Raw genomic sequence first — 16857 nt, forward strand, 5'->3', positions numbered from 1 at the left:
GTGGAGTCTTGCTCTGTCGCCCAGGCTGGAGTACAGTGGTGTAATCTTGACTCACTGCAACCTCTGCCTCCCGGGTTCAACTGATTCTCCTGCCTCAGCCTCCCGGAGAGCTGGGACTACAGGCGCCCACCACCTTGCCTGGCTAATTTTTGTATTTTTAGTAGAGACGGGGTTTCACTTGTTGGCCAGTCTGGTCTCGAACTCCTGAGCTCAAGTGATCTGCCCGTTTCAACTCCCAAAGTGCTGGGATCACAGGCGTGAGCCACTGCACCCAGCCAAATTCACCTCATTAACTCCAACTCATCCTTAACAGCACTCAGCTCCATCATCACCTCCTGAACACCTCCCCAGGACCCTCCTCCAGGACGCATTCTCACAGAGTCCTATGCCCCTCCTTTGTAATACTTAACCACCCCTGCATTTCACATTTATATCGTTCCTGGATTGAGAACTGTCTACCGCACCCCTGGCTGTGAATTCTGAGGTCAGAGACTGGATCTGTCTTGGTCCCTGCAGTGTCCCTGACACCCAGCACAGGGCCTGGCACAGAAGAGATGCTCAGCTGTTGAATGGATAGGCAGACGACCTCCCCATTCTTTGGGGCCAGTACAGGGCTGTCTCTGCTCACAGAAGCTCCTCCCTCCAGGCACCCATGCAGAGCAGACATGGTGGGGAGCAAGAGGGGAGGCCGCTGAGGACCTGAGGGGCTCCACCTTTCCCTGGGAGCTGAGGTGGTGAGAGGCCCTGCCTTCAGTAGGTGGACTGGGAGACAAGGGGAGCCCCGAGAGGGGCATGCTGTTTGCAGTGCACACCCACGTCTGCGCTCTCTTGGGTGCTCTCCCAGCCAGCCGAGGGCTTTACAAGGGCAGGTAGTGTCAGCTCCATTTGCCAGACAAGGAAAACAGCCCCAGAGGGATGCTGGCTGGAGGAAGGCTCACATGGCAGGCATGGGACAGGGCTGAGGTAGGACCCAGGGTGACGAAGCTGGAAAGGCTTTCTTCTCTCCATCTGACAAAGGCAGGAACAGACACAGAGGGCAAAGATCAGCCTAGGGTGTTCTCAGCCAGTCAACAGCAAGGTGGGGACAATAGAAATCTGTAATTCTTTTTTCTTTTTAAATTGATGGTTTCGGCCAAACAGGTGGCTCACGCCTGTAATCCTGACACTTTGGGAGGCCGAGGCAGGGGGATCAGGAGATCGAGATCATCCTGGCTAACACGGTGAAACCCCATCTCTACTAAAAATACAAAAAATTAGCCAGGCCTGGTGGCGGGCGCCTGTAGTCCCAGCTACTCGGGAGGCTGAGGCAGGAGAATGGAGTGAACCCGGGAGGCGGAGCTTGCAGTGAGCCGAGATTGCACCACTGCACTCCAGCCTGGGCGACAGAGCGAGACTCCATCTCAAAATAATAATAATAATAATAAATTAAATAAAATAAATTGATAGTTTCTTGCTCTGTCACCCAGGGTGGTGTAATCGCAGTTCACTGCAACCTCCAAATTCCAGGTTCAAGCTATCCTCTCGCTCAGCCTCCCAAATAGCTGGGACTATAGGCATGCACCACCATGCCTGGCTAATTTTTTAAAATTTTTGTAGAGACAGGGTCTTGCTATGTTGCCCAGGCTGGTCTTGAACTCCTGAGCTCAAGTGATCCTCCCACTTTGGCCTCCTGAGTATCTGCGATCACAGGCAAGAACCACCGCACTCACCTGGGAATCTGTAGTTTTTGAACTCTGATACCTTTCTCCTGCTAGGCTGAGGCAGAGGATTCTTGGCCTTGACCCTGGATGACCCTGAGGCTTCAGATGATGGATCACACCACAGGGCAACCCGTGGGAGTGAATAATGTTGGCGGAAGTGCTCTAAGAGTTTGGGTAGCAGGATGGTGCCAGGCGGCCTGGGTTAGAACCCTGGCTCTGCCACTCGCCAGCTGTGTGACCTTGCTCGGGTGCTTTTAACCTCTCTGTGCCTCAGTTCCCTCATCTGTGAACTGGGGGAATTCTGAGTTAACTAGTCAATAGAACAAAACACCCAGAGCAGGGAAGGTCTGAGACAGTTTCTAATAAATATGAACTCTAGAGCTCACCTGGCCAGGAACAAGGGGAGTGACTGAGTCCTCTCTCTGTACCAAGGCTCTGGAGTAAGAAGTATCAGCTCCCAGCTTCGTGCCCTCAGGGCCACTGGAAAAAAAGTCAGAGAAAGGCTTCAAAGATCACAGCGACTGTTCCTGAGCCCACTGCTACTCCGCAACCCACTGACTCTTCATAAGTGCCCTATAAAAAACAGGCTCAAGGTTGGGCACGGTGGTTCCCACCTGTAATTCCAGCACTTTGGGAGGTCGAGGTGGGCAGATCGCTTGAGGTCAGGAGTTAAGAACAGTTTGGCCAACGTAGGGAAACCCCTTCTCCACTAAAAATACAAAAATTAGTTGGACATGGTGGCGGGCACACGTAATCCCAGCTACTTGGGAGGCTGAGATAGGAGAATTGCTTGAACTCGGGAGGCGGAGGTTACAGTGAGCCAAGATCACGCCAGTGCACTCTAGCCGGGGTGACAGAACGAGACTCCGTCAAAAAAAAAAAAAAAAAAGCAGGTTCTATTATTCTCCCACTTTACAAATGTGAAAACCAAGGCTAAGGCCAGTGCCTTGTCTAAGTCCCACAGGCTGTGACTTGCAGAAACAGGTCTCATGCTCAGAGCCTACTCTTGGGGTTACTTGCTCTGAAGAGCCCAGGAACCAAAGGGTGAGGACAGAGTTGAGTCGGCCTTGGGAAGTGGAGTCCTGGAGAGAGGTCCTGGCAGAGCTGGGGCTGGCAGGCTGGGGAGAGCTTGGGCAGAAGGCATTGGTGGGAAGTGCAGGTACAGCCCTGTCTCCTGAGGAAACCAGGCCTGAGGTGTGCCCTGTTAGTCAATCACATCATTTGCCTGGTGCCTGTAGGGGCCAGCTCTGTGATGGCAAGGCTGAATCTTTCGTCCCCACTGTATACAGCACCCAGCCCAGGCCCTGCCCACTGACTGGCACTCAGTGGAGGCTTGTTGAATGACTGAGTGGACCAGGCATCCTATTTTGTGGTCACCAGACTGCTTAGCGATCACGAGCACCATGCTACAAGTGAGGAAACTGAGGCTCAGGGCAGGGAAGGGAACTTCCCCAGCCCACCCAGGTCTGTCTGAATCTTTTGTTTTTGTTTTTGTTTTGAGATGGAGTTTCACTCTTATTGCCCAGGCTGGAGTGCAATGGTGCAATCTCAGCTCACTGAAACCTCTGCCTCCCAGGTTCAAACGATTCTCCTGTCTCAGCCTCCCAAGTAGCTGGGATCACAGGCATGTGCCACAATGTCCAGCTAATTTTTTTGGATTGGTAGAGGTGGGTTTCACCATGTTGGCCAGGCTGGTGTTGAACTCCTGACGTCAGGTGATCCACCCGCCTCAGCCTCCCAAGTAGCTGGGACTACAGGCATGAGCCACCGCCCCCAGCCTGTCTGAATCTTTACCCTCGTCCAGGAACATGATCTCAGGAACACACCTCTCCTTTTCCAGCCATAAGTACCTGAGAGAGACCCCAGAAGGTGGATAAGACTGCAGAGAGCGGGGAACATGAAGCACCTTGCCCAAGGTCTCACCAGGCAAGAGAAAGGCAGAGAAGGGCAGCTTCTCCATGGATTGCAAATTCCCAAAGTGTGCAAATGTAAGGACTCCTTTAGGGCTCAAGGGGTCTAAACTTATCCTTTTACATACAGAGAAACTGAGGGCGCCCCAAAAGATGTGTCATCTCCAGGGCCACCAAGTGGGTGAGAAACAGACTGGAACCCAGCGTAGCACATGGAAAGGCCCTGAGGCTGGCACACAGTATGAGCTGAGGCCAGTGGGCTTAAGAGCGGCTGGGGAGGTGGGCTGGGGCCAGGCCAAGCAAGGAGTGTCGACTCCAGACCACAGTCATGGGGAGCCACTGGATTGGAAAGGTCTAGACACCATCTGGCTTGGGTTCTCAAGAGACCCCTCTGGCTACTGGGGACTGACTGGACTGCAGGAGCATGGAATGGGAGTCAGGAGACTTGGGAGGGTCAGGCCAAAAGCCCTGGAGTCATCTCTGCCCCTGGCCCTTTTCTCTCACCCCTTACATCTGATCCATCAGCAAATCCCTTTGGCTCCACCTTCAGAATATAACCAGAATCCGACCACATCTCACTGCCTCATTGCTGAAACCCCCAGCACCTCTCCCTGCACCTGACCTCCAACCTGGCCCTACCACCCACCCTACATAACGCAGTCAGAGGGAAACAGCTGAAACAAGAGTCAGATTGCACCCCTCCCCTACTCCAAAGCCCCTGTGGCTCCCCACCTCACTCAGAATAAAGTCCTGAGTCTGGCCCTCGAGGGCCTCATGCTCTGGCCGCCCCACCCATTCTGGCCATGTGTCCCCAAAGCTCTTGTCCAACCCCTTGCTGCTGCACACTCACAACTTCTTGGCATTCCTGCCTCCGGGCGTCTGCACATGCCGGGCCCCCTGCCTGGAGTGCCCTTCCTCAGATGTCTGCGGGGCTGGCTCCATCTTCTCCTTGCTGTTGTCAGATGCCACCTTCCCAGGAGGCCTCCCCACCCCATTTAACACGGCCCCACATCTCCTCCCGTCACACACACATGCCATTCTCCTCTCCATTTTCTCCAAAATGTGCGTCACTTTCTAACGTACCATTTAATGAACTTATTCATAGTGTTTATTCCCAGCTGTCTCCCCCATTAGGATTTCAACTTCCTGAGGACAAGGTTCTCTGAGTGGCCCATGCCCAAAACAGGCCTGGAGCATGGTAGATGCTTGGTAATGACGTGCTGAACTTGAGTGGTTTTCCTAACAATTCTAGGTGGGAGGTCACCCTAATCTCCTGTCACAGAGCAGGAAACTGAGGCTCATGAAGGAAAACCATTTGCGCGAGGTCACGAGGCCAAGACGCTGTGGGGCTGGGGCTCCCAAGACTCCTGCTCTGTCTGGCTCAGGCTGGCGTGGGCTGGGAGCAGGACCTCTGAGCTGGCATGTGGCAGGGGCCCTGCCAGGCCCCCTGCGGTTGGTACCCTCCCTGAGGGACCATGGTGGGCCAGGCTGGGAGAAGGCGCTGGCAGCCCTGGCAGTTCTACCCGCTACAGGGTGGTGTAAGAGCAGGTTGGGAAAGGCCCAGGGGCACCAGATCCATCCTACGGTTGCCCAGTCCTCGGAGCCTGAACGGCCACGGGTGAGAAAGGAAGTCAGCAGGATCCAAAATAGGCCTGTGTTTCAGGAAGTGAAACTGGGCCTCGGGGACGCCAGGCTGGAGGAAGGCCTGGGCCTCCTGGGTTGAGGCTGTTGGAGCGGGGCTCTTTCCTTGCCTCTTTGGCCTGGGGACGGTAGGTCTTGGGACCGATCCCTGCCAGGACCTTGGGAATGGGCTCAGGCCCCTCTCACAAGCCATGTGACCCTGGACACATCACTTCAGCTCTCTGATCTTCAGTTTTCTCATCTGTACAGTGGGACGAAGGGTAGGACTTGCCTCACTGGGGACTGGGAAGGTGAACTGTGCCCTGAAGCCCAAGATGGTCACAGTCACTCTTGGTGTTGCAGAGCCATCATGGATGCTCCTCCTCCAGGAAGCCACCCCAGATCCTTAGATCAGAACGAACCATTCCCACCCCAGTGACCCCAGCCCCTCTCAATTTCTTTCTTTCTATTTTATTTATTTATTTTTGAGACAGGGTTTCACCCTGTTGCTGAGGCTGGAGTGCAGTGGTTCTGAGTGGAGACTCAGAACACCCATCCTCCAGATGAAGACATCAGGCTTTGAGAAGGGAAGGCTCCCCAGGACCTTTCTCATCCACCTGAGGCCCCACCCTTGGACTTGCTTAAGGGCTCCCAAAGGTCCCCTGAAGGCTGGGCCTCCAAACCCAGGACTAAACTCAGAGCTGTGTGGCTCCTCCAGGAAGGACCTCCGAAGGGTCCACGTCATCCTGAACTTCCCATCAACCTTTTCATCCTGCCAGTCTCACCCAGGAGTCAGCTGCTTGTGTACACTGGTGCCTGGAAGTCCCACTGTGCACCCAACTAGCTAGACTCAGAAATGAGAACAAACACGAGATCCCCGGCATTTGCTGTGTGCTGGGACTGACTGCAGCTCGCTTGAGTCTCACAGGATCTCTGTGAGGTCAGCTCTGCGATCAGCCTCATCTCACAGATGGGGAATCTCATGCACACCCGTGACTGAACTCAACTCTGAAGACCTGTTCCTCTCTCAGTTCCCAGCCCAGGGAGTGGCACCACTGGGCTGAGCACCAGGAGTCACTCCCGGGTCCACTCACAGCCTCTCCCCCGACAGCCTGTTAAATTGACCTCCTAACTTGGCCACTAACCTGCTCTGTGAACTGACTAGTAACTAGTTAATCTGTCAAACGGGATAACAGCCCAGGCCCGGGAAGAGTTGCAGGGACTCGCCACCACTGCCCGGCTGTGTGACCTTGGGCAGGAGAACCCACCTCGCTGGGCTGAGATTTCCATGTCTATAAAGTGCGGATGATAATATTGCTCACTGTCCAGGGCCATGGGAAGGATTCAGTGACCCCTCCCTCTTGTCATCCCTAAGACTTCGCTTCAGAAACTCTCCCCATACAAAGTGCTAGGTTTTCTTGAATTTTAAAAGAACCCTTCTCTGAGCACCCCTCCCTTCTCTGCTGTCCCGTTTTTCTCTAGTCGTCTGGTTTTTCTCCAGCCCTTTGCTGGAACGCCCTGAAAACGCACCTATTCTCACTGTCTCCAGAGTCTCTCTCCCCTCTTCTCCCTTCAATTCACTCCCCACAGGGTCTCCCCTCCCCCTCCCGAGGAAACGAAGAATCTTCTGGTTGCTAAACCTGCCATCTCTCAGCCCTCCCAGTCTGGACCTGTCAGTAGCATCAGATGTAGTTAACACCTGCTGCTCCTTCAAACGCTGTCCTCCCCTTGTTGTGAGAAGGACCCTACCGCCACTTCCCTGGCTGCCCCTTCTCAGTCCATTTTCTGCCTCTTTGCCCATCTCTCCCTCACCTCTCAGGGTGGGGACCATGGACTCAATCCCTGGGCTGCTGTCCCTTGCCATCTGCCTTCCTCCCTGGCTGACTTTAAAGACCGATTCTCTGCTACTCTCCATGCTGATATCAATAACCCGGACATTGCCCCTGAGCTCCAAAGCCACACATCCACATCCTCCTGCACAGCTCCTCTGGGCTTCTCCAGGATCTCCTGATATTTGCACATGGATCAGTTCCACCCTCAACCCTCCTCATCCCAGAGAATGGCGACTGCATTCTTCCCCTGGCCCAGGCCAGAACACTGGCTGTCATCCTCAACCCCTTGCCCCGTCCATCTCTAACTCTCTCTTGTCTGTCTCTAACTCCTTCTCTCTGCGTCTCTCTCTCTCTGCCTCTGTCTTTCTTTGTCTGTCTCTCTCCCTCTGACTCTGTCACTCCGACTCTGCCTCTCTCTTATCTCTGTCTCTCTCTGTCTCTGACTCTGTCTCTGACTGTCTCTGTCTCTCTTTCTCTGTCTCCCTGTCTCTGTCTTTGACTCTCTGTCTCCCTCTGTCTCTCTCTGTCTTTGACTATCTCTGTCTCTGACTCTCTGTCTCTGTCTCCCTCTGTCTCTCTCTGTCTTTGACTATCTCTGTCTCTGACTCTCTGTCTCTGTCTCCCTCTGTCTCTCTCTGTCTTTGACTATCTCTGTCTCTGACTCTCTGTCTCTGTCTCCCTCTGTCTCTCTCTGTCTTTGACTATCTCTGTCTCTGACTCTCTGTCTCTGTCTCCCTCTGTCTCTCTCTGTCTTTGACTATCTCTGTCTCTGACTCTCTGTCTCTGTCTCCCTCTGTCTCTCTCTGTCTTTGACTATCTCTGTCTCTGACTCTCTGTCTCTGTCTCCCTCTGTCTCTCTCTGTCTTTGACTATCTCTGTCTCTGACTCTCTGTCTCTGTCTCCCTCTGTCTCTCTCTGTCTTTGACTATCTCTGTCTCTGACTCTCTGTCTCTGTCTCCCTCTGTCTCTCTCTGTCTTTGACTATCTCTGTCTCTGACTCTCTGTCTCTGTCTCCCTCTGTCTCTCTCTGTCTTTGACTATCTCTGTCTCTGACTCTCTGTCTCTGTCTCCCTCTTTGACTCTGTCTCTGACTCTGTCTCTATCTCCCTCTGTCTCTTTGTCTTTGTCTCTCTCTGTGTTCCTGTCTCTGAATCTCTGTCTCCCTCTGTCTCTGAATCTCTGTCTCCCTCTGTCTCTGACTCTCTGTCTCTGTCTTTGACTCTCTGTCTCCCTCTGTCTCTGACACCCTGTCTCTGTCTGTCTCTATCTCCCTCTGTCTCTGATTCTGTCTGACTCTCTGTCTCTGTTTTTGACTGTCTCTGACTCTCTGTGTCCCTCTGTCTCTGTCTCCCTCTGTCTGTGACACTCTGTGTCCCTCTGTCTCCCTCTGTCTCTGCCTCTGATTCTCTGTCTCTTTGACTCTGTCTCTGTTTCTGTCTCTCTGTCTCTGTCTCCCTCTGTCTCTGCCTCTGACTCTCTATCTCCCTCTGTCTCTGATTGTCTTTGTCTCTGACTCTCTGTGTCCCTCCGTCTCTGACTCTGTCTCTGTCTTTGACTCTCTGTCTCCCCCGTCTCTGACACTCTGTCTCTGACTCTCTATCTCTGACTCTGTCTCCCTCTGTCTCTGATTCTGTCTCTCTGTCTCTGACTCTGTCTCCCTCTGTCTCTGATTCTGTCTCTCTGTCTCTGTCTCTCTCTCTCTGTCTTAACTCTCTGTGTCCCTCTGTCTCTGTCTCCGACTCTTTGTGTCCCTCTGTCTCTGTCTCTGACTTTCTGTCTCTGATTCTCTGTCTCTGTCTCTGACTCTCTGTCTCTCTCTGTTTCTGACTCTCTGTCTCTGACTCTCTATCTCTGACTCTCTGTGTCCCTCTGTCTCCCTCTGTCTCTGTCTCTGTCTCTGACTGTCTCTGACTCTCTGTCTCTCTCTGTTTCTGACTCTCTGTCTCTGTCTCTGACTGTATCTCTCCCTTACATCCCACATCACTGCATCAGTGAATCGCATGGACTCTGACCCCAAACACATCTCAGTTGCCAGAGCTGCTCCCATCCCCTTGGCCTCCCCTGGGCCAGCCTCCACCATCTCACCTGCATCTTCACTCTGCTGCGCCTGCAGTCAACTCTCCACCCGGCGGCCAGAGGGCCCCTGTCCCAGGAGAGTCAGGCCCTTCCCTCTCTGCTCAGGCCCTGCAGTGGCTCCTGTGTCACTCGGAAAAGCCCAGTCCTCATAGACATCTTCTTTGAGACTGTACATGCCTGACCATGGCTTCTCCTGTCCAGTTTCCCTCCCCCGCCAGGCTGAACCCACTGTAGCTCTTGCCAAGGGTGTTTGCCTCCTGGAAAGTTCTTTCCCCAGCAGCAGCAGCAGAAACGTCCTACCTTCTTTCCGGGCTTAGCGTAGGAGTCTCCTTCTGGGGAGGCCCAGCCAGTGCCCTGTCCACCATCCTGACCACTGCCTGGCCCTTCCCGACCTGTTCCCTCCTCTCTTCTGTGCTCTCCTCACACACCACCTATTTCATCTGCTTACCATGTTTGTAGTGGGTTCTCCCAGGAGGGCAGGGCTTTGGGCCTGTGTTCGCGCTGCCTCCCCCGGGCCTAGAATAGGGCCTGGCCTGCAGCCGGGAGCCAGGCCGTTCTTGGTGAAAGAGTGCCCAGGAGGGGCACAGTGAAGGCATGCAGGGTGAGAGCTCACGGGGCCTGGGCGCGGCTGTGGCAACGCAACCTGTGCCTGCCAGTCCCTCAGTGGGACCTGTGGCCTCCCTGCCTTCACTGCTATCCACAGCTCTCACTGGCCCTGCCTCTCTCCAGCCCGTGGCCCCACTTAGACCCACCCCGTTTCCCATAATGGATGCCAGAAAGGCCTTTAAAAAACTGAACCTAATTATGTCACCCCCTCCCCTGAGCCCTGCAGTGGCTGCTGGTGGCCCTCAGGATCATGTCCAGAGTCCCTGCGTGGCGTGGAGGCCCCTGGAGACCCAGCCCCAGCCCCTTCCCCTGTCTTTTCCTCCCCTGCAGATCTGCCCGCATCTCCCCGGTGGCGGCCTGTTCTCCGCGCTGCCCTCACACGCTGCCTGGCGGATTCTCCTCACAGCACTGTGCTTTCCAGGGCCCACCTGTACAGGCCCCATGCGAGAAGGACTTTAGGCCGTGTATAATCCTCCAAGAGCCCATGGGGACAGCAGTGACAACTGTGGTATGAAGCACCTACTGTGTGCTGGGGACCAAGAATGGAACAAGAAGGCACGCCTTGCCCTCACCCCTGGAGGCAGCTTCCAGCTAGGGAGGCAAATACGTCCTCCCCAGACCCCTCCCATAGATCCCCAAACTCTGCCTCTTTCCTTCAGCTCCCTGCTCAGATGTCACCAGCTCTGTGTGGCCTCCTCACCATCAGGTCTAAAATTGCCATAGTCCCCCTAGCTCCTCACCCCTCTGCCTGCTTTCTTTGTGTGTCTCATCCACGAGGATGTGCCCTCTGGGAAGGGCAGACAGGAGCTGTCTATTCTGTTCCTTACCCTGTCCCCAGCACCGAGGACAGTGCCAGACACGGAGGAAATCATTGCTGAATAAAGAAATAAAATCTGTACATTCTATGAGTACATAAAGCACAGCTCAGACACATGGAGTGAGGGGTGGCTCCATTTTGACTGCGGTGATCCGGGTGGTCTCTCTGAGGAGGTGGCACTGAGCTGAGACCCAGTGATGTGAAGGACTAAGCGTGTGTGGAGGAAGAATATTGCAGGTGGAGGAAGCAGTAAACAGCAAAGGCTGCGAGACAGGGCTGAGCTCTGTGTGTTCCGAAAACAGTAAGTGAGGCCAGAGTTGAGTGAACCAGGGGAGAGCGGGGTGGGTGGGACTGAGCTAGGGAGAAGTTTTACTAAGCCCTTTCCCAGGAGAGTAAACTGAGGCCCGGGGAAGCTAAGTGCTAAGTCCAAGACCACAAAACAAAGAGTGGCAGAGGCAGGCTAGACCTGGGTCTGCTGGTCTGAGGGGCCCTCTCTGTGCACCCTGGAGCTCACCCATGCTCTACTCATTAATAGCTAACCGAGGTGGGGCCCCGCTGGGTCAGGAGCCCCAGGTATAGGCTCAGCCCTGTGGCCTCTGGGGCAAAGCCTAGTGAGTGAGCCAGTGAGTGGGGCCAGCTGGGGAACAGCTGAAGCCCTGGTCTCCCTAGAGCTGGGCCATCAGCATCTGGGGGAAGCCGGATTTGCTGGGGTCGGGCTGACAGGCTGGGCCATTACCCGCTGGGGGCCTAGAGCCCACGGGGAAGTTGGACCAGGTTGCCCCTGCTAGAACCTTCCCAGACTCTAGAGCAGGCGGCTGCTATGCCCTGCCCTCTGCGGCTGGGACTGCAACTACTCCTGTCCCCTCCCTGGTTCACTGCCTGTGGGTCACTCCCGCTGCTCCCAGATGGCCATGCTCATTCCCTCCCTCCACAGGCCTTTTGCCCTGGCTGGTCCCTCTGCCAGGGACTCTTCCCCTAATCCTTGTGTGCTGGCTCCTGCTCCAACTTGCGCCCCAGCTCAAGGGTCACCTCCTCAGAGGCCCCCTGACCACCTGTCTCAAGCAGCCCTGCTCCCACCCCCTCTCACTCTCCATCTGAGAGCCCTTTAAGGTCTTTCATGGCATTTAACAAAAATACCAGGCATCCCATGTGTTGTGGACCTGTCTATTGTCAATGCTCTGTCCCTTCACTGGGGTGTAAGCACCCCATAGATCCTGTTTCCTGAAGTCTCCTCAGGGACTAGCACAGGGCCTGACACTCAGTAGATGACTGATAAATATTTGTGGAATGAGAACATGAGTGTCTACCCCCCTTATTGTACAAAAGCAGCAGTTGAACTTCAGAGAGGGTAAGTCACTTGCCCAAGGTCACACAGCAAACCAGAGGCAGAACCACAGCAGGAGCCTGGCTCAGTTCACTTAACTCTGCATCCAGTGCTCTTCAGCCTACATCATAACTAGCACTCAGAGCTCAACCAGCCTCACCCCAGCCTTTCAGATACAACCTCTATCCCTCATCCCCCTCTTTCAGTCCTGGGAAGAAAGAAAATGTAAGTAGAAGAGGTGGAAGGGGGCAAACAAGGGAGAGTAAGTATCACAGGTGAACAGGTGCTTAGGATTCTTGTAGTCCTATGTAACAGAGTCCAGCAAGATTGGGTGCCTGGCTTGGGTCTCTGGGCCTCTGGGCCCACGGACCAGTCTCGTCCTTGCCTGCTTGAGCTGGAAAGGGTTAAATTTTGTGCTTGGCTCCTGCCTTGCTGTGGACCGTGGCTGGGACAGAACATCTGTCTGTTGCTATGGTTGCCATACACTTGAAGGGGATGGCTGGATAATTATGGCAAATGCCGCCGAGCGAGTGAGCGGGTGCCCGGAAGTGGCTCGGGACCCTTGCCCGCCCAGTGCAGTGGCAGGCTGTGGACCCCTTACCCACTGGTTCACTGTGGAGCCCCTGGCCCTGGATTTGAGCTCCTGAGCTAGCAGAGGAGTCAGTTGGAGCCACTTTGGCCTTTGCGTCATGAGTGAGCCTGGCCACAGAGCCCCCCAGGAATCCTGGAGCAGGGCAGACACCAGCAGCACTGGGCAGCGGAGCCTGTGGGCTGTAGGCCTGCTGGCACGGGTGGTGGTCTTGGATAATGCCCTGGTGCCACTGTGTCCTCCCCCAGGGAAGAAGCCCTGTCATCTGTCCCTGGCCCATGAATGCCCCAGAGCCCAGGAGGCAGCAGGCGGAGACTGACTGCCCACGTCCTGCCCTCTTGGCTCTGCCTGCTCTCAGGGATGTTTCAGCTTCCTCGTCTGCTCATGGAGGATGACAGGGCCTCCCTGGCAGAGCTGAAGGAGGTCTGTGTGGATAGGGCCTGGGGAAGAGGTGGCTCTGGGACAGGAAATGGTTGCCCCAACCTTGCTCAGCAGGGGGTGGGGAACCTTAAGCTGCCGTGGATTTAGACTGTGGTCCTGTGGAAGGGCTGGAGATTGCTTGGCACAGCAACCAGCTGCATGATTTGTGCTTGGATCCAACCCTTGCCCAGCCAAGCTGTGGGCAGGCAGAGGGGCTTGCACCCGGGGGGGCCAGCCTTTCCATTCCACCTCCTCCAGCCCCACCATGGTACGGAGCTGAGCTTCCTGAAGGCTCAGTGCAGACTCACAAGCTGGCAGACCCCAGAGGCCCAAGAGATGCTGGCTTCCAACTCCTTCTGTAACCACCAGTGAGACAGAGGCCAGGCACCCTCCCCAAGGTCACCCTCACAGGTTCCTGGCTCTTCCCTATGCTGCTGCCCCCTCTCCTGGCAACCTCCCTCCTCCCATCTGCCTCCCTCACATAACAATTTTGCAGTCATAATAACTGACACCATGCCGGGCACTGAGCTGTATGCACACGGCTTACTTCTTTAACAACTTACAGGGAGGGTGCCATTTTTAATGCTGTTTTCACAGGGAGATTATTGAGGCATGCAGCTGTAAAGAGAGCTTCCCAAGTTCTCCTGGCTGGGAAGTAGTACAGCCCAGAAGCTCCAAACGGGGCCACTCTGGACACTGACTCCTTTTCTGTCCCCCTCCCACTAAAGATGACCTCCTTGAGAGCCACGATGGTCTTATTCTTCTGTTTCTCCAGCTCTGTGCACAGAGGAGGCACAGATGCACATTTAACTTTCCATGCATGCATTAATTCAATATGCACTAAGCACCTCTTATGCGCCAGGCCCTGTGCTGAGTGAATCAATGAACCCTCTTCCCCACATTGGGCTATCTAGAGGCTCAAAAGACATCTGTTCCAGGGCACAGAGATTCAAATGAAGAATGAAGTTACTCTGGCAGCCATTACCTCCCAGCACTCTCCCATTGGCCTGAAAGGAGCAGGGCAGTGGCCACACCCTCATGTTACAGCTGAAGAAATGAAAGCTCAGAGATATTAGGAGCCCTGCCCAAGGTCACACAGCTATGTCTCAGTTGGGGAAGCCTCTGGAATCCAGGAATTCTGCACCCCACAGAGCTCGGTCAGCAGAGAAGGCTGCCTTCCCAGGCATGGGGATGGCTTTGGTCTTGATGGAATCCCAGTTTGCCTGGGACTATCACAGTTACACCCCTCAGTCTCAGGCAAGCTGGACAGCTGGTCATCCTAACCCAGGACCTCCCAAGTGCCACGAACCCAGGCTTTGGGGTCCAGCTGCCTGGTCTGGGATCTAGTGTCCCTTTCTTCCAAAGACTAGGATCTTGGATAAGGGAGGACTCCTCTGAGCCCCTGGTCCCCCTGCCCCACCCAAGGACCTGTGGGCCCTGCCCCAGGCTGCTTTAACAAGTTGAAGTCAGTGGGCCTATGCCGGGGAGCCTCTAGGCCTGCCCAGTTCCTCAGGGAATGTTGGCTGAGCAAGGAGGCCCAAGGTCTCCTTAAAGAGACAGGCACAGGCTATAGCCAAACTCCACATATTTAACAGGCAGCTCCTGTGAGCCATGAATCAGCATCCCAGGGCCCTTTGGGCAACACAGAAGCATTTTCCCAGCCAGGTCTCTCTTGCAGCTGTTGGGGTGAGGGTGGGGGTGGGACAAGGAGGCTTGCAAGAAGGGGCCTGGGCACAAGAAAGCTGCTCCTCTGCCAGCTGCAGGGCTTCCTTGGGGATCTATAGGTGCCACGCACAGTTACCAAGACACATGGAGAAAGGGCTGCAGTGGGAGGCATGAGGCCTCTCTGGTTCCAGGCCTGATCCTCTTGCTGCCTAGTCATGTAATCTTAGATGGGCCCCTGAGCTTCCCCAGGCCTTAGTGTCCCTGGAACAATGGCATCTGCCTTCTGCAACAGCTAAGGCCCCTTCTAGCCTTGCTAAGATCCACTGACTGAAACTGGACTTCCAGATTCCCAGTGTTAGCTGGCTGAATCCTAGGCCTTCTGGTCCCTGGGTCTCAACCCTCAGCCTGATAAAGTAGATGCTGAGGAATGCACAGTAGAAAGATGGATGGATGGATGAATGGGAGGATGGATGGATAGATGAATGAATGGGTAGATGGATGAGAGGCTGGATGGATAGATGAGTGGATGGGTGGGTGGATGAATCAATGGATGAATGAATGAATAAATAAATGGATGGATAGATGCATGGATGGATGGATGGATGGATGGATGGATGGATGGATGGGAGGCTGGCTGGCTGGATGGATGGATGAATGAGAGGCTGCCTGGCTGGCTGGATGAATGAGTGGCTGGCTGGCTAGATGGGTGGATAGATGAATGAATGGATGAACAGGAGGGTGGGCAGATGGATGGATGAATGGATAGATGGATGGATGATAGATGGATAGGTGGATGGATGGGAGGCTGGATGAATGGATGGATGGATAGATAGATGGATGGATGGATAGATGGGAGGCTGGCTGGCTGGATGGATGAATGACAGGCTGGCTGGCTAGATGGGTGGATGGATGAATGAATGGATGGACAAGAGGGTGGGTGGATGGATGGATGGATAGATGGATGCATGATGGATGGACAGGTGGGTGGATGGGAGGCTGGATGAATGGATAGATGGATAGATGGATGGATGGATGAACAGATGGGAGTCTGGATGGATGAATGGGTGGATAGATGAATGGATGGGAAGCTGGATGGATAGGGCTGGCTGGATGAATGGACAAATGCATGGATGGATGAGAGGCTGAATGGCTGGCCATTTGGCTGGATGGATAGATAGTAGGGTGCATGGGAGGCTGGCTGACTGGATGAATGGATGGGAGGCTGGATGGATAGGTGGGTGGATGGATGGATGGATGAATGAATGAATGAATAAATAAATAAATGGATGGATGGATGGACAGGAGGCTGATTGATGAATGGATGGGAGGATGGATGGATGAATGGGTGGATGGATGAATGGATGCGAGGCTAGATGGATTAATGGGTGAATGGCTGGATGAATGGAAAATAGATGGATGGATGAGAGGCTGACTGGCTGGCCCGCTGGTTGGCTGGCTGGATAGGAGGCTGGTTGGCAGGGTGGATGGGTGAATGGATGGATGGGAGGTTGGATGAGAGGGTTGTTGGATGAAAGGATGGATGGGTGAATGGATGGAAGGGAGGCTGGATGGGAGGGTGGATGGGTGAATGGATGGATGGAGAGAAGGGCCCCTGAACTGGTAGACTCCTTAGTGCCCAACATGAGCCCTGCCTGGTTCCACTTAGGTAAAGGGCAATTTAATGGGCAAATGAGCCCTTCACTCCTCCCTTGCTCTTAGTTCTCATATCCACTCTACTCCCAGGGCCCATCTATTTTACCTCTAACTCTCTCTCCAACTCCCCTACCACCTCCCAACTAAGGCCCTACCTCCTCTAACCTGGACGCCACAGCACCCATCACTAGGGCTCCCCGCTGCCTTCCAGACCCTGCTTCAGGTCATTCTCTGAGAGCAGTAGGAGGAGTTATGATGTAAATTAGCCCCCACTTCCCACTGCCTCAAGTCTCCCACTGGCTATCCTGGAGCTCCTTACTGGGACTGAGTTACCTCTGGACCTCATTTTCCACTGCCTTCACACAATCTCTGATCCCTCTATGCTCTGCTGTTAAGTGGTCTTCTTGCAGTCCCCAACAGGCACCATGCTTTCATCCACTCCAAGACTTAGAACACTCCTCCGCCACCCATCCCCAGCCTCAGAGCCAACACATCCACACTTCACCCACCTACCTCCTACTCCCCTTCAGATCTCAAGTCAGCAGTTGCTTCCACAAAGAAGCCCTCCTTGACCCCCAGCCTGGACTTGTATTTACAGCTCTTCTTACAGCTGCAGGCATGTGCTTGCATGATTAGTAACATCTG

General features: G+C 54.5%; 1 long non-coding RNA gene across 1 annotated transcript in view; it reads left to right on the top strand.

Moving 5' to 3' along the window:
* The window catches only part of LOC108536993 (uncharacterized), a 21949-nt gene extending 11288 nt beyond the window's left edge, over positions 1–10661 (top strand). The window contains exons 2-3 of the long non-coding RNA XR_001887683.1: positions 3505–3688; positions 10075–10661. This is a non-coding gene — a long non-coding RNA (uncharacterized LOC108536993). The remainder of the gene's footprint in view (positions 1–3504; positions 3689–10074) is intronic.
* Positions 10662–16857: the final 6196 nt, after the last annotated feature.

This window comes from Rhinopithecus bieti, unplaced genomic scaffold, assembly GCF_001698545.2.
Source record: "Rhinopithecus bieti isolate Rb0 unplaced genomic scaffold, ASM169854v2 scaffold_14455, whole genome shotgun sequence".
Lineage (NCBI taxonomy): Eukaryota > Metazoa > Chordata > Mammalia > Primates > Cercopithecidae > Rhinopithecus > Rhinopithecus bieti.